The sequence below is a fragment of the Mustela putorius genome, unplaced genomic scaffold, assembly GCF_011764305.1.
Source record: "Mustela putorius furo isolate JIRA1106 unplaced genomic scaffold, ASM1176430v1.1 tig00003858_pilon_pilon_pilon, whole genome shotgun sequence".
In the NCBI taxonomy this organism is placed as follows: domain Eukaryota; kingdom Metazoa; phylum Chordata; class Mammalia; order Carnivora; family Mustelidae; genus Mustela; species Mustela putorius.
The window spans coordinates 51115824-51134798 of NW_025422010.1; positions in this window are offsets into that span (position 1 = coordinate 51115824).

An 18975-nucleotide genomic window follows, 5' to 3' on the forward strand; every position below is an offset into this window, starting at 1 on the left:
TGCTGTAATTGCCTTGTATCTTTCACTCGAGTGATTTCCCCTCGAACCCTAACACTCCCTCTACCTGCTCCCTCCACCTCCCTGATACCTGGAACAGCTTACTCTCATCCCTCATTTGAAGTCCCCTTTCCGTTATTCCTTTCACTTGTTTAAGCTCCATAACTTTTCTATATTATCTCCCCAAGTTTCTCTATTTTTTTTTTTTTTCCTTGATACTGAAGATCAGGTTAGCCTGGATAGGAAAATATCGTCAAAAGATTTTTAAAAATTTCTGCACATTTTTTTGCCTTCAGCATTTTAACTCATTTTCATTGTTTGGGAAAGCAAACACCATAATAGCCCAAAGTGAATCAAATGACACCCTGTAATTTGCAGAATGTAAGGCTGACTCAGAGCTCTGATGAGTCATGCTGAATAACTCGTGGGGGCTTACAGCTTTTGTCCCATCTCAGCCAACGCTGTGGCCCACCTGTTCTCACAGCGCTCCTGGTACAGTGTTACTTAACTCAACACCCTGTAAAAGCAGGTCATCCTGGGGGCATCCTAACCTCAAAATTTGTCTTCTGCAGAGAAGACTAAAGGAGTTTTAGCTTAAGCCTGGTAGCCTCCATGCAGCTTCTTGGTGCCTGCTCTTTTCATCATCAATTTGCTTTCAAAAGTCGTCTGCTCACTCCTTTGGAACTAGCTGACTCAGGGAAGCACTGCTCAGTGAATAGTTAGCAAAGCGTTGGAATGTGGGTCACCACCTATCCCTTAGCATCTCCACAGAGTATAAAAATGGGTCTGCAACTGAGAGTGTGACGCTAGTTCCCGGAGCCACATCTGCTTTCCTTTGTTGTACTGTTTAGGTGATTCTGGGTGCCTGGCTAATGAATGGGGAATGGTGGATAGAATATTCCTCATTTGCTCATATAAAGAAATAGGTATACTTGTCTTGATCTATTTAAAAAATATATATATAAATTCTCCTCTCAATATTTTAAAGACTTTCTTGGTCAAAGAAACAAGTAAATAGAAATATTGGTCCCAAAGCAAACTAAATCTCAGTAACAATAATTTTAACATAGAAAATGGGGAGCATATTTATATAGTAAAAAATTTCACAGCCATTAATAATTATATTTTCTGAGTTTTTAAAGAAAGATTTATTTAAACAAAAAAATTAAAGATTTATTTATTTATTTTAGAGAGAGAGCACAAGTCGGAGAGCATAGGGAGAGAGAATCTCATGCAGACTCTGCTGAGTGAGGAGCCCAATGTGGGGCTCGATCTCACCACCCTGAGATCATGACCTGAGTCAAAACTAAGAGTCTGTGCCACCCAGACACCTACTCCCCTTTTTTTATTCTTTAAGTAATTTCTGTGCCCATCATGGGGCTTGAACTCATGACCCTGAGATCAAGAGCCAGGCACCCCTCTATTTTCAAAAAGTTTTTGATGGTGTTTGTCTTTTGATGGATTTGTCTTAAGTAAAAAAAGCATCACCTCGATTTTATAAAGATTACAGTAAATCCAACTTCTTGTTCATATGCATGCATAGAAAATATTATGGAAGCTATCCAGTGTTAACAAGGGTTAATTCTGTGTGGTAGAATACATTTTTTTCTTATACACTTCTTTATTTTTCTAGAATACATGTTATACTTATTTATATTACATATTTATATTAAATATAAATTGCTTTTCCCCTCAGATATTAGATGCCCCATATTTCCCTGTCGAATAAAGATACCCCAAAAGGATAAGGGCTCTGTCACCTTACTAGCTAACAAATGACAGAGCTTTTGGTGCAAAGAGCATGTGACTCTTGATCATGGGGTCGTGAGTTCGAGCCCCACATCGGGAGCAGAGATTACTTAAATAAATAAATAAACTTAAGGAAAAAAAGGTAACAGAGCTTGACAAACACATGGAGATAGTTCACATCAAAAATTGAGTTGCTAAAGTCCCATGTATGAATCCTTGAATCAGTTTTGGGAACCACTCCTTTGCGTGTGACTTCATTAAACTTCTACCAGATGGGGCTGAGTCCTGAGCACATGGAAGTGTTCAAAAGGGAGGTTGGAGAAAAAAGAAACCCGAATTGTTCCATGATTTTGTTCAGGATTGCCTGTCTTGTTGAAAAATGGCATAAAACAATCCAACCATCCATTGAGGGGCTACTCTGAGACAAGAAAACATTTTTTTTCCTGACAGCCATATCCAGGTCTACACAGTCATGGTACACAGTTAGTACCTTAAAGGGAGTGACTTAATTCATAAGATTCTGCTGTATATGGGCTGCGCTGAGGCTCAGGGCTTGTTGTGTTGTTCAGTCTTGGAAATTATCCTTAAGGAAAAATTTTAGGAGTGTTTTCTTCACCTTTTCATCAGTGTTCTTGTTTTTCTATATTTAATGCTTCCCTTTCATAGTTGTCTTTTACTGTCAGCTTCAAATCCTTTTTGGAAGTTAAGAGATATATAAGCAACAAGCATACAAACATATGCTTAAAAACATTTGCTTTGGTTCTTTTGTAGGGGAATGTAATTTTTTAAAAAGTTTTAATTTCAGTAATCTCTACACCCAACATGGGGCTCCAACTCATGACCCCTAGATCAAGAGTTGCATGCTCTTCCTATGAGCCAGCTGGGTGCCTTGAGGATGTATTTTTATTTATTATTTATTTATTTATTTATTTTTTAAAGATTCCATCCATTTGGAGAGAGAGATCAAAAGTAGGCAGAGAGGCAGACAGAGAGAGGGGGGAAGTGGACTCTTCGCTGAGCAGAGAGCCCGATGCGGGGCTTGATCCCAGGACCCTGAGATCATGACCTGTGCCGAAGGCAGAGGCTTAACCCACTGAGCCACCCAGGCACCCCGAGGATGTATTTTTAAATAATGCAACCTATTTCATAAGAGTGCAATAAGTATAAATTATTGTATTTTAATATTTTCCAGTTAGGCTTTTGATATTCAATTTTTGCATCAAAACATTATCATCATTTTCATTTCTTTTGATTTCCTTTAATTCACTGTGTTTTATAATTTAGGGCATACATAAATTAGTTTCTCTAGATCATCAAGGACATTTTGAACATTAATTTGCATTTTTATTGGCTGAATAAAAGCAGAAATGAAATTAGTACAAAATTCTGCTAATGAGTTCTTGATTTATAGAAATGAGTTATGCTATAAGAAACATGAATCATTAATTTAGAGTTTAATGTAGAGGAAATAGAGTTTATAAAATGTTGCAGCTTTGTTATTATTACAAAGTGTACAAATTTATTATAAAATGTTGCAGCTTTTTTATTATTGAAATATATATGTGCACAGACATATAACTGCATGTTGTTATGCACTCTATTTACTGAAATTTATGACATCCTAAAGCATAATAAAGAGCTTTAAGTTAGATATTCAGGTATGCCTTAGTCATCTTGCGCTGCCATAACAAAATACTAGATACTGGGGGATTAAGCAATAGACATTTCTCAGAGTTTGGGAGTTTGGGAAGTCCAAGATCAAGGGCTTGGCAGATTCAGTTGAGGACACTCTTCCTGGCTTACAGATGGCAGCCTCTTGCCGTGTCCTAATATGGTAGAGAGAACAAGGGAGCAAGAGAGCAAGAGAGCGAGAGCTGTGGTCTCTCTGTCTCTCTTCTTCTTTTAAGGATGTGAGTCCCATCATGCAATTCCGTCTTATGATCTCATCTACACCTAACTACTTCCCAAAGGTCCCACCTGCCATCACATTGCAGGGTAGGGAAGGAGGGCTTTACCATAAGAATTTTGAAGGGACCCAAACATTAAGTCCATAACAAGGTAACAGTGCTCTAGTGTGAGGACTCAACTCTTTTTGACAAATGTGTCTACATATCACACATGTAAGTAAAAGGATCATTGTGTTTGTGGGAGTTAGATGGATGACCGTGAAGGGAGATGTTTATTTGACGTAAGTGGACACAGGCCTTTTCCTTTCAGAAACACCCTTGAAGAGAGAAGTGTCAGTATATTTTAAGGTACAATTGACCATAATGAGCTTCAAGATCAAGGTGAAGGACAGAAAGCTCCTTGATGCTCTCACTGAATTTACTATCGAGCCACCTGGTATTGGGCTACAGAGGGACTCTCCCCATGGATGGGATAAGAAATGGTCTTGTTATTTAACCCCCCTGGAATATGGTCTTCTGTTATTTATAGTCCAAAGCATCTTAAATGTTATACAAATACATAGACTACCTATCTACCAATGATCTATCCATCCATCTTTCAATAAATTAATTTTTTCTAAAACTAGTATTCTAACCAACGTAATATTTCAGGTTTTATCAACCTAACAATGGATGATGGATGGATTTCTGCATGAATAATTTACCACTACCCCATTATTTACATGATTATATAATATTCTATTGAATAATATGCATGTATGAATAATTTTTATTTTTGGATATTTAGCTCACATCATGTTTTTTACTAAAATAAGCAGGATGTAAAACAACATTCCAGCAGGTACCTCTCTGCATAAATTCAAACTTATTTACTTTGCATCTATTTCAAGAGATAGGAATGTTGAGGTGTATAATTGTGACCTTAGACCAAGGATTCTTCAAAGTATAATCTACATTCACTGTTTTCTCTTTATAAACTTTTTATTTCCTGGACCACTGAATTTCGATTTCTCTCTGCATTTATTCCTCTGAAACTTTTCTTTCCAAGGCAATTTTAATGATGACTTTCCTAGTTTTTATCCTACTTGAACTCCTTGTGGTATTGGAATTATTTGAAGTTCTTTCTTTTTGCTTTTCTGCAATACCTTCTTCTCCTTGCTCACTTTCTATTCTTCGGATTGTTCTTTCAAAGAGTTCATTGTCGGCTTTCATGCTACTGTCCACCTCTTCCAATGTAGAGAGCAGCAGTTTTCATCTTTGGCCTGCTATGCTTTTGGCTCTCTTCATTCTCCACCTTGGGATGGACAAGTGTGGGCCTTCAGTGGTAGCTGAATCTCCTTGTTTGGGGGAGTTCCCATTTCCATGAGTGACAGGGGAAGACCAGGTTACTCCCTCTTCCTGTATACTGATAACCAGGATGGATAAGTGACCTAGATTTGGCAAACTTGATGTCTAATTTTTGGTCTTTGGGTATGTGGTGGAAAGGCAAAGGGGTGCTGATATTTGTGATGTCCACAGACAAGGACAGTGTCCTGATGCCTCTGGCAGGACTGGAAGTGCTAAGCTCATTGTTGTGCTTCCTGTTTCTTGGGTCTCTGTAGTCCCCTAGGTTCCTGCCATTTTCCAATTCCAGTTTTCCAACCTTCAGGCAAGTTTTTTGAGTCCTTGATAGATGTTCAGTAAGGCCTTTTTAAAATTAAAAAAAAAAAAGGGGGGGGGGCGCCTGGGTGGCTCAGTGGGTTAAAGCCTCTGCCTTCGGCTCAGGTGATGATCCCAGCGTCCTGGGATCGAGCCCTGCATCGGGTCTCTGCTCTGTGGGGAGCCTGCTTCCTCCTCTCTCTCTGCCTGCCCCTCTGCCTACTTGTGATCTCTGTCTGTCAAATAAATAAAATCTTTAAAAAAAATTGAGAGATAACCAACATATGGCATTTTATAAACTTGAGTCATACAGTGTTTTCATTGTACACATTTATATGTTACAATAAGATTAATAATGTAGCATTAGCTAACACGTCATGTAATCATTATGTTTTTGTGTTGAGAACAATTAAGATTTAATCTCTTAGCCACTTGGAAGCTTATTATACAGTATTTGACTATAATCCCTGGGTTGTGCAGGAGATACCCAGACTTATTTTTTGACTAGTGGCATGTTCATACACTTAACATCTCCACAGTTCTGCCAATCCCAACCTCTGGTGAACACCATTCTACTCTCTATTTTCCCAAATTCAGCTTTTTTGGATTCCACATATATGTGATAACATAAAGAATTTATATTTCTCTGTCTGACTTACCTCACTTAGTGTAAGGCCCTCAAGGTCTGTCCATGTTATCACAAATGCCAGGGCTTCCCATGTTTATAGATATGTATGTATCTCATATCTTATAAAGCCCTTTTTAAAAATTAAGATAACCACAGTTGCTTTTGTTTGTACTCAAAAACTCTTGGAATAACATATACTTTTGTGGCTATTGCTGTGGCTTAAACTACTACCTGTATGCCTATGACTTCAAACTCAGGACTCTCCAAATCCCTACTGAGTTCCAAATTGCTACATCCCACTGCTTACTGAATATTTCTATCCAGATGCCTGTGGACAATACAGCTTGCTAAAAAGTGAACTATTTATCTTCTCTTCCAAATCTTTTCTGCTCTTCTATTCTCAAACACATATATACAATAGAAAATCAGCATAAGACAGAAGAACACATGATCTATTTTTTACAAGATGATATATTCACAGTTGTCTCTTCATAGCTTTTGTATTCCCCAGAACCCTGAATTTTTATTTCTGTCTGCATTAATTCCACTGAAACTTTCCCAACCTATCAAAACCCATTCCAGTTTTGTCTTCTTAGCATCTCTCGTGTTGGCCCACCCTCTGCTCTCCTACTCACGCTTCTGAATTACTGCAGTTGGTAAACACTGTGATGTATGCTTTCTGTTGCTCTCATTAGGACTTTTGCTTGAACATATGTTCTACTTCTGTTTCAATATTACTTTATAATTTATGCATGTCATCGGAATTATCATGTACTTTCAAAGACAGAAAAGTATAGTAATAACTGCCACACTTTCATTATATAACATCTTCTCAGTGATGGGGTCAATCCACACTTAGGACATGCTCGCAGAGAACCTTTCAGGTTCCTGATGTATTTCTTCTATTTCTTCTCCTTTTCCTCCTCCCCCTTCCCTTTCCCCTTCTTCTTCTTCTCCTCCTCCTCCTCCTTCTTCTTTTTCTTCAAGATTTATTTATTTATTTTGAGAAAGAGCAAGAGAGAGAATAAGCAGCAGGGAGGGGCAAAGGAGAAGAAAAGAGAATCTTAAGCAGCCTCTGCACTGAGCTGGAGCCAGAGGCAGGGCTTGATCTCACCGTCCTAACCAAAATCAGGAGTTGGCTGCTTATCCTACTGATCCATCCAGGTGCCGCCTGTCTTGATCATTTATGAAAGCTCACTGTGTATCATGGATCAACATATGTTGTTAAATAAGTGAATAGTTAGTAAATAAATCATATTAGTAGTTGACTGTTCAGATTTGAGTATGGTAAATAGCTATGGCAAATTTTAATGTCCAAGATTGCTTTTCTCTTCTATCTACCCTGATTTTAGATATCTTATCACCTTCTGTGTTGTCATGGAATGCAGAATAATTTTGACATAGAAATTTAATATGCTTTAATACAAGCATATTAAAAGTAAAATTAAAGGAAAAATGATGTTCTCTTTTCTAAATTACTCATCCATCAGCCTTCTGCATATTCCCTCACATCTGTAGTCTGGCTTTATTCTCAATAAATGGCAGTTCTGGGACTCCCAGTCTAATATCCTCGATGAGGAACAAGATGATTTGGGACACAGATATTTTGCTATTACAGTTTTTTATTTGCTTTGTTTGATTTAACTGAGGAAAGTCCAGTTTAAGATTAACTTTAGAATTTATTGATCATTGATTCCTTAGACATTTATTATTGAAATTAATTTAGAATTTTTTTATTACTACTATTTTAAAAGATTTTATTTATTTATTTGACAGAAAGATAGAGAGAGCACAGGTAGGCAGAGTGGCAGGGAGAGGGAGAAGCAGGCTCTTCACTGAGCAGGGAGCCCAATGCAGGGCTCGATCCCAGGACCCTGGGATCACGATCTGAGCCAAAGGCAGCCACTTAACCGACTGAGCCCCCCTAGAATTTATCATTTTCAATTCCTTAGAATTTATTGATTTTTTTGACTTCTTAGTTAAAAACCAGTCTTGATGACCCTGACTTGTATTCCAGGCTGTATGTACTCCAAAGCTTTTATTGTAATACTCCCATGACAACCAGAATGAAAAGAGACAGGGCCTTGAGGATAAAATTCCAGAACTAAGTGTTATAAGCAGGGTTCCAACTTTTATCCTATACTTTTAAATTTTGTTTTCAAAACTGAGGGCAGTTTTTAGAGGGACTAAATGTTTGGTCTTGCCATATTACAGCAAATATTTATTTTTATGGAGTCTATATTTTGAGTATTTGAAAAGATTGAAGGCAGCATGTTTAGGAAAAATTTAAATGTTCTCCAGCAGTCTATATTCACAGATGATATGGCCTTTCATTTATGTAAGACAACAAATCAAATTATTTGGTTTTATATCTACATATAAACTTTGCCACTTAGATGTCTGGTAGCTAATATAGTGTATATGGATTTTTTTTCATAATCAGTAGTACTCAGAGATAAAAGGCTAGCCTTTAAAATCCTGTCTCAGTTACCTGTTTGCACAAAATAAACATACCCAGCGGCTTAAAATAATAACCATTTATTTCTCAAGGTAGCATGTTGGCTGGGCTCTGCTGGGTGATTCTTCTCTACAAGGTGTTGACTGGCACTGGCGGCCTCTTAGGGCTCTGCTGGGCCTGAATCTGAAGGGAGGTCATACACATTACCACCAGTTGGTTCTGGCTGTTGCCTGGAGCACCTTGCTTCTCCTCACTGTGGCTTCTCTTTGTGGCTTGGTTTGGACGTGCATGGCGGCCACACTTCAAGAGGATTAAATGGCAAATACCCATCTTCTTAAGGCCAAGGCTAAGACGGTCTCTTCTACTGCATTCGTCAGTCATACCTAATTACAGGAAAGGCCTCTTTATGGGAGAGGTGAAATCAACTCTAGCCCTCACTGTGTGAAGTGAATTGGAAGAAAGGAATTGGTGGTTACAAATAATGGTAGTTGTGTTGCTCACCTCGTTGCCCTGATTTTTTGACCTCCAGGAAATTCAAGTCAAGTTTTGTGTCACTTAGCTAACTAGCTTAAGTCAGTTAAGCTACCCTTTTTAGTACTTCTTCTTCTTCTTCTTCTTTTTTTTTTTTTTTTTAAATTAAGCTCTATGCCCAATGTGGGGCTCAAACTCACAACCCTGAGATCAAGAGTCATATGCTCTACTGACTGAGCCAGCCAGGCAGCACCTTATTTAAAACTTTTGTCACCATTATTCCTCCTTATAATATGGCTTTATGTATTAATTTTTATTTTGTATATTTATGTTATTAGTCATTAGATATTTATATATATAAACTAAAGATGTTTATATTTTTAAATGTTTTACTTTTAAAAATAGGTAACACAATCTTAATAATTCAAATATCCAAAGTATAAAATAGATATACTGTGAGAAGTCTCTCTCCCATCCCTGCCTCTTTATATCAAGTTACCATCCCCCCATTTCTTGTTGTTCTTGCCAGAATTTTTTTAATGCCTATAGAAAAATAAAAATTCATTTATTTTTATTTTCACCTCTCTTTTACTCAAATGGTAGCATGTCAAGTATACTGCTCTGTACACTTTATTTTTCATATAACAATTATGGGAGTTACATTTTGTATAAATTATATGGAAGGGTGACCTTCCATATAAAAATATATATACATGCATAAGAGATTTTTCTGCCTTTGGGAGTAGGTCAGATATAAACCGTAAATTCATAAATGATGAGCCAACTGTAGGATCTCTTCCAAAGATCAATCCATTCATTTGTTGTGTTGGATGGTATATATTATCATTTTCCTTCTTATCCCTCACCACAGAATTAGCTATATTTTTTCTCCTGGAATCATTGGTCATTTATTTATTCCTTTAGGGTCATTTATTGTCTCCCTGCCACTGTTTCTAAGTTAATCCTGAAATATGTAAGAATCATCTTCAAAAGTAAATTGTGGGGCGCCTGGGTGGCTCAGTGGGTTAAGCCGCTGCCTTCGGCTCAGGTCATGATCTCAGGGTCCTGGGATCGAGTCCCGCATCGGGCTTTCTGCTCAGCAGGGAGTCTGCTTCCCTCTCTCTCTCTCTGCCTGCCTCTCAGTCTACTTGTGATTTCTCTCTGTCAAATAAATAAATAAAATCTTTAAAAAAAAAAAAAAAAAAAAAAAGTAAATTGTGTTGGGGCACCTGGGTGGCTCAGTTGGCTAAGCATCTGCCTTCAGCTCAGGTCATGATCCCAGGGTCCTGGGGTGGAGCCCCATGTTGGGCTCCTTGCTCAGTGAGGATCCTGTTTCTCCCTCTCTTCCCTCTCTGTGTCTTTCTCAAATAAATAAACACAATCTTAAAAAAACAAAAGCAAAGGTAAATCATCTCAAATGACTAAATCTGCTATAGGCATGGTTGCCAGTATACCTGGAGTAATCCCTAGACTCAAGAAAGGCTAACCTTTCTTCACATCAGCTTGACCACATTGCTCATGTTTGACGGAGATTTTGCCCCAGGCTCCCAATTTGTACTGTCGTTACTCCTTCCTCTGGGGTTGGATTCATATCCTGAAACCTTCTCATTTTTGTCCCTGATTAGCTTTGCCAATCAACTTCCTCAAGGACAGAATGTTTCCTTTAATGTTCTCTATCTTCCTGGATGAATACAGTACTAGAATTTGCTTCGGAATAAATTCTCTTGGACTCACACTGTCTACAGTCCCTTTCCTTACCTTTTATCACTTCATGGAAACTGGAAGCCTCTTCTCAAGTGGTTGACCAGAGTTCCAGGAGATTGCTAAACCAAATCCAAGTTCACCATTCATCTGTGATATCCAGTTTGTACTAATGGTGAATAACATGGGGGATTATCCCTGTATCTCTCAAATTCCTTGTTCTCAGTTTTCTGGACACAGTGTCTACATTTTCCTTCTTGTTTGGTGCTTAAATCCCAGCACACCAGGAAGCCAGGCACACCTGATCTCTGACCCCATTTGACTTTCAGTGTATGTTCTGTTCATTATATTTATGAATCAGACAGTAGAAATAATATTATTGAATAACCTATTTGACCAGAATTGATGAAATTTAAAAAATACAGGCTTTTACTGAAGTAGTAACCTCCAGAAAGTATTTCAAAAGACAAAATAACATGAGCACACAGACACTTTACAGATCACTGGCCAATGAGTAGTATGTATGATTTAATACTGATAAACTCTTTCTAGGATTATAACATTTTGAATTTTGCTCACTCCTATTTCATGACTGATTATAGTTTGAAAGTTATTCAGTCTGTTTCCACTTAAAAAATAGGTGAGCCATTATAGAAAAGAATTATCTTGAAACTAAGCTGCCTGTTAATCAATTTTTTACTCAGTCTAAGTACTCATCTGCTTCATTTGGCAACATCATACAAATAGAAACATTATTTACATTATTAATTGCAAATAAATATTATGTCTAGTGGGCTTCTTTAAGTATGTCATCTATTTATGGCACAGAATAATAACTTTGGCGCAACTGACTGGCTCAGTCTGGCTCAGTTGATAGAGCATGTGACCCTTGATCTCAAGATTGTGAGTTCAAGCCCCAGGCTGGGTATAGAGTTACCTAAAAAAGATAGGGGGGAGAAAGAAAAAGAGTAATAGCACCATTTGACAAAATATCTGGTATTATTACAGATCATATTAAATAAGAGCCTATTCCACATATAATTTGAGCAGCAGACCCCTTAAATCGGAGAGTAAGAGTTAAGAATTTCAATAGATATAAAATGAAACCGCCTGTCTTCAGACTCATATTCCACAGTATCCTCTATTAATTAATTGTACAGGGACATGAAGGACAATGTGTATTTTATATAAGGAAGTTGGCCTCTTCCGGATTTGTCCCAATGTTTATTTAATTGTAGTCAATAGGTTTTTTTTTTTTTTTTTTTTACCATATGTACCAATTATAGCAAACTCTTTCTTCTAATTATTCGAAGTATGATTTCCCTCTTTATCCCCATTCAAAAGAAAGATGAAAGTGATGTTTCTTAAAAGAAGGCATAGAATGTACAAAGATGTGTCTTCTTCGTGATTGAAAGGAAGCAATTTCTTCATTCATGGCATAACATTAAAATTCAATGAGGAAGATCTGATACAATGATTTGGAAGTAAAAGAAGTACACTGATTCTCCAAATCTTCAGCTCTTTGTTAGCACTCTTACAATTGCTGTTAGAAAAGCACTGTAGCTCTTGGAAGTGCTGGGGGCTAATGCTCTTGTTAGCTGAAAGGCATGGGCATGGCGTCAGATGGTAACTGTGAATTAGTTTAGGCAGGTCTCCACTGGCAGTCTGGGTTGTATTCAGGACTCACTGCATCTCAGTTGGCCTGTTCATTTACAGGAAGTCAGGCACCGAGGGGTGGCCATGTTGTCATGCCAGGAAGATATCTTCAGTGCACAGGGCTTTTCCCCAATAGGTGCTGATTGAGTGCAAAATCGCAGGCTGGGTTTGAACCACAAAGATGCCAATCCTCAAAGGAACTCTTTGATTTTCTGGGTCCAGCTTCTCTAGAAAATCTTGAAGTGTGTGATTGAAACCCGACTTGGGGAAGAGAAATGTCAAAGATTACACGCAGAGAGGAAATTCAAAGAGTGGCCATGGGCCAAGATAGTTTACAAGTGGAGGCAACTGGGCTTTCCTCCAAGGTCAAGTGTGGGGACTCCACAAATCAGGCTCAAGGTCACCTGCTCTCCCCTTAAGCTGTGACTGTCACCCTCTCTCAGGACAAATAAAGAATTATTTTCTTCAATAGGTATTTTACGCAGAACAGATTTTTCCTAAACTCCCACCATTGTGATGATTACTCTCATGGGATAGCACAGAAATATTAGGTGTAGCACCTAATCTTAAGCATCTGGTAAGATTATTGAAGAGATAGTATAATTAAAAATATGATTAAGACAGGTTGTAATAATATGTTTAAATGATATAAGATGGATGGAATATACCACAGTAATTTAAAGAAAGGTCAGTGTTAGATGACATTTAAGGTACCAGACTTTATAGAATGGATGGGATTTGTCTGTGGAGGGAGGGTGAGTCAGTAGGGTGATTGGACCGGTCCCAATTCTTGTTCCCCTGTCTCCACATCCCCATAGTTCAGCCCACTGATTTTGCTTCCTGTAGACTCAGCCCTGGCCCCATTTCTGAACCATCCTAAGTGGGGTGTTTCCCAGCCTTTATCTGTTGGAAGGCTCTCAGATCTCCTTTGCTGCTAAAGAGGCCCAGAGTATCAAGCCCTGGTGATGCCATGGCCACTCCTTTATTTCAAAGTTCACACATTTTTTGGGTCACATTGCATCTTCCTTCATCTCTCCAAACAGGTTGAAGCTGGAACCTTCATGAGAGGTTGACCTTGATGAGAGGGACCTTACTGGGAAATAGGGACTTTGCAGGTGCAATCAAGTTTAGATGAGATCCTCCTGGATTAGTGTGGGCCCTACTCCAATGACTGCTGTCCATATAAGAAGGACAGTTGGACTCAGAGACACACAGAGAGGAAAATGCCATATGAAGAGACAGTGTCACACAGGGAGAAGGCCATGTGAGGACAGAGGCAGAAACTGGAGTAGGACGCTACATGCCAGAGATTTTTGGCCCCCGCTGGAAGTGAGGAGAGAAGCAAGAATCCTTTCCTAGAGCTGTCAAGAGGAAACATAGTCTTGCCAATGCCTTGACCTTGGAGTTCTAGTCTCTAGAGCTGTAAGAGAATAAATTTCTGTTGTTGAAGCCCCAGTCTGTGGTAATTTGTTATGGCAACCCGAGGAAACAAATACACATGGATTTTGAAAACCTTTAAGAGTTTCTTGCAATTTTCTTCCAGCACCTGCTTACTTTTATTCCCAGGACTTCTTTTTTGCTGACTGTTCCTAACGATCCCTTTTTAGAGCAATGATGAGGTTGGGAATAATCAAAACAATCCAAACAGTAGACTGGTTAAAGAAATGATAGGTTAGCTCTACAGTGTTTGCTCTGCAATCACTCAAATGAGGGAGAGAGATATAGTTCTTATTCTGGAAATGACATGTCTTTGAGAAGGAAAGGCAAGTTACCAAATGGTATGTGTGAAACTATTTATTATTTTAAAATATATCTGAATACAAAGATATGTAAGTTAAAATGTGGAAAGGAATAGGTCCAGAGGTAAATAGTGGTTACCTCTGGGTAATAGGATATGGGGGATTTCTGTATTCGTATTTAATCGTATCGATTTTCTGATCTGTCTCAAGAACATTTATTTATTGTAAGATCCAAAGTTATTTATTAAATTGTTTGGCAACAAATAAATGCAGATTATTATACTCAGTTGCCTCTTTAATAGGCTAAGTTTTCTTTGGATTTAGCTTTCTTTGGCTTTCTCTTTGACTGTTCTAAGTTTAATACTATGCCTTAGGTTGGATTATATTTTATCATCTCCAAGCCAGAGATTCAGAATATCTGCTCCTTTTGTAAAACAGGATCATTTTTATGACCAAAAGAGAAGTATTTAATGGAGATAGAAACATACATTTGTCATTTGTTTTTCTGTGTAAACTCTGAACATTGTGTAACATTTAAACAAAACAAGCGTGGAGCCTCCTGTTATATTAAATGATGTACTCAATCATCTTCTCTCCTCTAGGGTGTCTTAGAAATCATGACAAAGTAAATTACTCATATGGCACTGACCATATGACCTGTTCATCCTCCAAAACCTGACTTAACTATCATTTCTAAAGAACCTCCCCCATCTGCAATTTTACTTTCGTGGTTTTCTATATAGCTTTAGGATAAAACCCAAAGATTTGATAAATGTATAATTTAGCTATTCAGGCAATGGGGTAGTAGAAACACTAGAAACTGTTCAGCAGCAAATAGACCCAGGTTTAGACCCCAGCTTTGCCACTTACTAGCTCTCTTAGTTTGCTTTCTATGGACATACACTGTACAGCAAATATTACATGACTGAAGAGACCAGCCTGGGACCTCGCACGAGAAACGAGCGCTACTACAAATCTTTGTAAAAACACTCGGAGTTTCATTTCGCTGTAAACAGTTAGCTGCTCTTCCTGACTGGGAAGGGGGGTGGGGAGAAGCTTGTTGCATTCCCAAGGCCACACACAAGGCTGGTCGATGCTGATTTCCAAAAGCTAAACGCATTTTCTTAGGCAGTCTTTTGTCATTTTAGTTATTAAAATCTTCAGACAATTTCTTGGTATTCACATTTCCTTATTGAGAGGAAATTATTTTCTTCCCCTCACCTCGCGAGAAGGGAAATTTACTTCTTCAATAAGAGAGACAAGAAAAAAAAATGAGATGAAAGTAAAAGCTGACAAAAACGTACACTTTCGTGGCTTATCTCTAAATATGTCTGTCACACATGTTTTATAAATTATTTTTAAAAAGAAAAGATTTACTACGAATTAAATATTGTACATGGACATTAAAACCTGATAAAGCTCATGGGTCTTGGCCGCTCTGTTGTCATTTTTGTAGCTGAATATTTTTTTGGGTAACAATTTAGTCCTATTTCATAAAGTAAATTTTGGAAAAATGTAATAGAGTGTTTTGATTTTTGTTTTAGTTTTGAATTGAGCCACGAATGCTGCCCAGCATGTGCGCCTTTCATTTCCACTCATGGGATCTCTTGCACAAGGATGGCAGGTCCTTGTGGGCAGTGCTTGGTCTGAACATTCCCCTTGGGCCTTGACTTGGTGCTTTAGCCCAAATCCAAGGCCACGCAGTGGCGCTGCTGTTGGGTTTAAATAAGGAGCGGTGACCTCCCCTCCATCTGTTGGCTGCGGTCTTTTGTTGTCACTGCCGAACTGAACCCTTGAAACTTGTATTACTTTTAATGGTAGTGGTAGAAAAGGAACTGTAGGTAAATTGACAAACTATGATTTTGGTCCCTTGCATCTGTTGTGTATTGTCTCTCCCAGAAACGTCAAGGACTGTATTTTGATAAAATAAATAGGGCCTGACTTTAGTTCTTCCAGGAGAGCCTGTTGGGGTTATTTGTATCCCTATCACCATGCGATGTCTCCCTCAAGTCCCCGTGATACTGGGTTTTATGCATCAATTTGACTGGCACACAGGTGCCTAGACATTTCATCAATATTATTCTGGGTGTGCCTGTGAGAGTGTTTCCGGATGAGATTAGGCTTTGAGTTGGTAGACTGAATAAAGCAGGTTGACTGCCAGAAGTGGATGGGCCTCGTCTGATCAGTTGAAGACCTCAACGGAATCAAAAGGCTCAGTAAGGGGAAACTCATCTTGAAAGAGAACTTTGGCTGGCTCCATTTTAACCTCAAAAGTAAATCATAAAAAGTTGGGACTACCAGACCAAGGAAACAAGGGCCAACTAGCCATCCAGAAGAAAGCACCCTTGAAATTTTTATCACATTGACCAAGAGTTTTAGGAAGATGATGTCACAGTTTCCTCCATTCTGTTTTCCCAGGAGAGAGGGCTTAGGGAGCCACAGTGTCGTTAGGAACTGTGTCGGTCAGTGTTCTGAGAAACAGAACTGATAGGCTGTACATATGGAAAGAAAAGAGATTCATGACAAGGAATTATTGGCTCACGTGACTGTGGAGGCCAATTTCTACTTAGGTTCTTTCCAGCTTATCTCTTGGCTCAGGAGGAAGGACCCCTGATGGGAACTGAACCTCCCCACGCAAGCAATAAGGACTGCCTTGAGCTAGCAAGACCCTCCCCGTGATTGACTCCAAAACAGTGAACAATTTGACCTTCACTCCCTACCTGCACCTACCCCCTATCCTGCACCTACCTCTGCCCCCCATTTTCTTTCTATAAACCTGGAAGTATTTTTGGCATTTTGGAGACAGGCTTTGAGATGCTAGGCCACTGTCTTTCCTGTGTTTGCCTCGCTGAAATAATTTCCTTTTTTGTTTTGCAACCATAAGTCTCTCTCCCTTTAGATTTTGTCAGTGGTGAGTGGCTGAATCTGGTATGTTTGGGACCCCTGGAGCCAGGCACTCTCACACCCCTAAGCCCCCGCTACCATCTTGCCTGGTTGTCTTGAGCTGGGGCATAAGCTTTTTTTTTTTTTTGCCTTCAGACACTGAAACATCTGTTTTTTGGGGGTCTGGTGCCTGCCCGCTTTCAGACTGGGACTCACACCATACGCTTGTTGGAGGAGGTCATTGAGAGGATGTGACCTCGGCTCACCTGTGAGCTGGACCCCAGTGACTAGGCCCCTCCCCCTGCCCTTGGAAGATGTGCTCCCCTACTGTTCCCACTGCGGGAGCCATTTGAAACGATGCAGCCTGGAGAGAGTGATGGACAGTGTCTCTGCTGACCCAGGGAAGGCCTCTATATAAATTTTTAAGATTCTGGCAGGCTGGTGCGGAGATCTGCTGCCTTGAGCGCCCAAGACAAGCCTCAGATGGAAGTCCCCTTGCTCGTTCAGCCTGCAGCCTACTGATGGGAGCCGTTGCCTTTACTTCCTGCACATATGGGGCAGTTTGTGAATCAGCACTGCCCTCCTGCTTCTCAGATGGCCAGCCTCAGCCTGAATGTCCACCCCTGGCTCGCTGTCTCTCCAGCTTCCCGACTGCGGACCTCAGGACCCCTCGGCCTCCATAATCACGTGAGTCAGTAATTCCTTGTCACGAATCTTTTCTTTCCATATGTACAGCCTGTCGGTTGTGTTTCTCAAGAGAACCGTGACCAACACAGTTCCTAACGACACTGTGGCTCTCTACACCTTCTTTCCTGGGAAAACGGAATGGAGGAAACTGTGACATCATCCTCCTAAAGCTCTTGGTCAATGTGATGAAAGTTTCAAGTGTGCTTTCTTCTGGATGGCTAGTTGGCTCTTGTTTTCTTGGTCTGGTGGTCTCAATTTTTTATGATTTACTTTTAATTTCATTGAATCGTTTAAGTTTCTCATAGTGCCTAGTGAGGTTTGAGGCAGGTTGTTCCAAGACAAACATTTAAATTGCATTGGAAAAGTGAGATGCTGCCCAATTCATGAATCACTAAATAAAGTGAATTAGAGCTTCAAAAATCAATCAACCAATCAGAGTGGGAAGGAGGTTCCACCAACAATAAAGTGTACTTTTTACACCATTTAGTTTGATTATGATGTAAATTTCCATAGATATTGCCTGGCTGAGTAGAAAGAGCTTGGCTTTTGGTGTCAATAGACGGAATTTCAAGTTCAAGTTCTGTCACTGATAAGCTTTGTGGTTTGGGTAATTGTATAATCACCTCAGGTTTTCAGTTTTTCACCTGAAAAACTATGATGATGATGATGATGTTACCAATAACTCATTCCACACAGGACACCGGGTTTTTATGGGAAAAGGTGAAATAATGAGTGTGAGGTTGAATCAGCCCACCGTAGCCATCCTTGAAAGCTTAGTTCAGTTGCTATCTTCTGCCATAAAATCATCTCTGATCCTGTTTCCTTTCCATGTGGGGTATATACTCTCACTTTTCTGATTCTTTAGTTTTTATCTCTATTTTTCTTATGGCAACTTTATTCCTTTATGTTAGAATAATTGAGTGTACGTTTCTGAAGATAGAATTCATGTCTAAGTCATCCTTTTGCACCCTAAAATATTTATTTAAAAATTTCTTGTATGTAGCAGGTGTTCATAAATGCCAATTGGGGGTTTAATGAAAACTTTTTCATTAAAATTTAATAAATGATCAGTTCATTGATTTATTCAAGATTTGTTTCTTAATTAAAATAATCTATTTATAAAATAGGCATTTTTAAAAATGGGATGATTTCCACATTCCTTTAAAAAAATATGTGGAGGGGCACCTGGGTGGCTCAGTGGGTTAAAGCCTCTGCCTTCGGCTCAGGTCATGATCCCAGGCTCCTGGGATTAAGCCCCACATCGGGCTCTCTGCTCAGCGGGGGGCCTGTTTCCCTCTCTCTCTCTCTCTCTCTCTGCCTGCTTCTCTGCCTACTTATGATCTCTGTCTGTCAAATAAATAAATAAAATCTTAAAAAAAATGTGGACTAGGATAATGTACATTTTGGGGTTATCTGGTCTTACCAGTGGAAGGAGGCAGGGGATCCTCTGAGGCTCTTTTG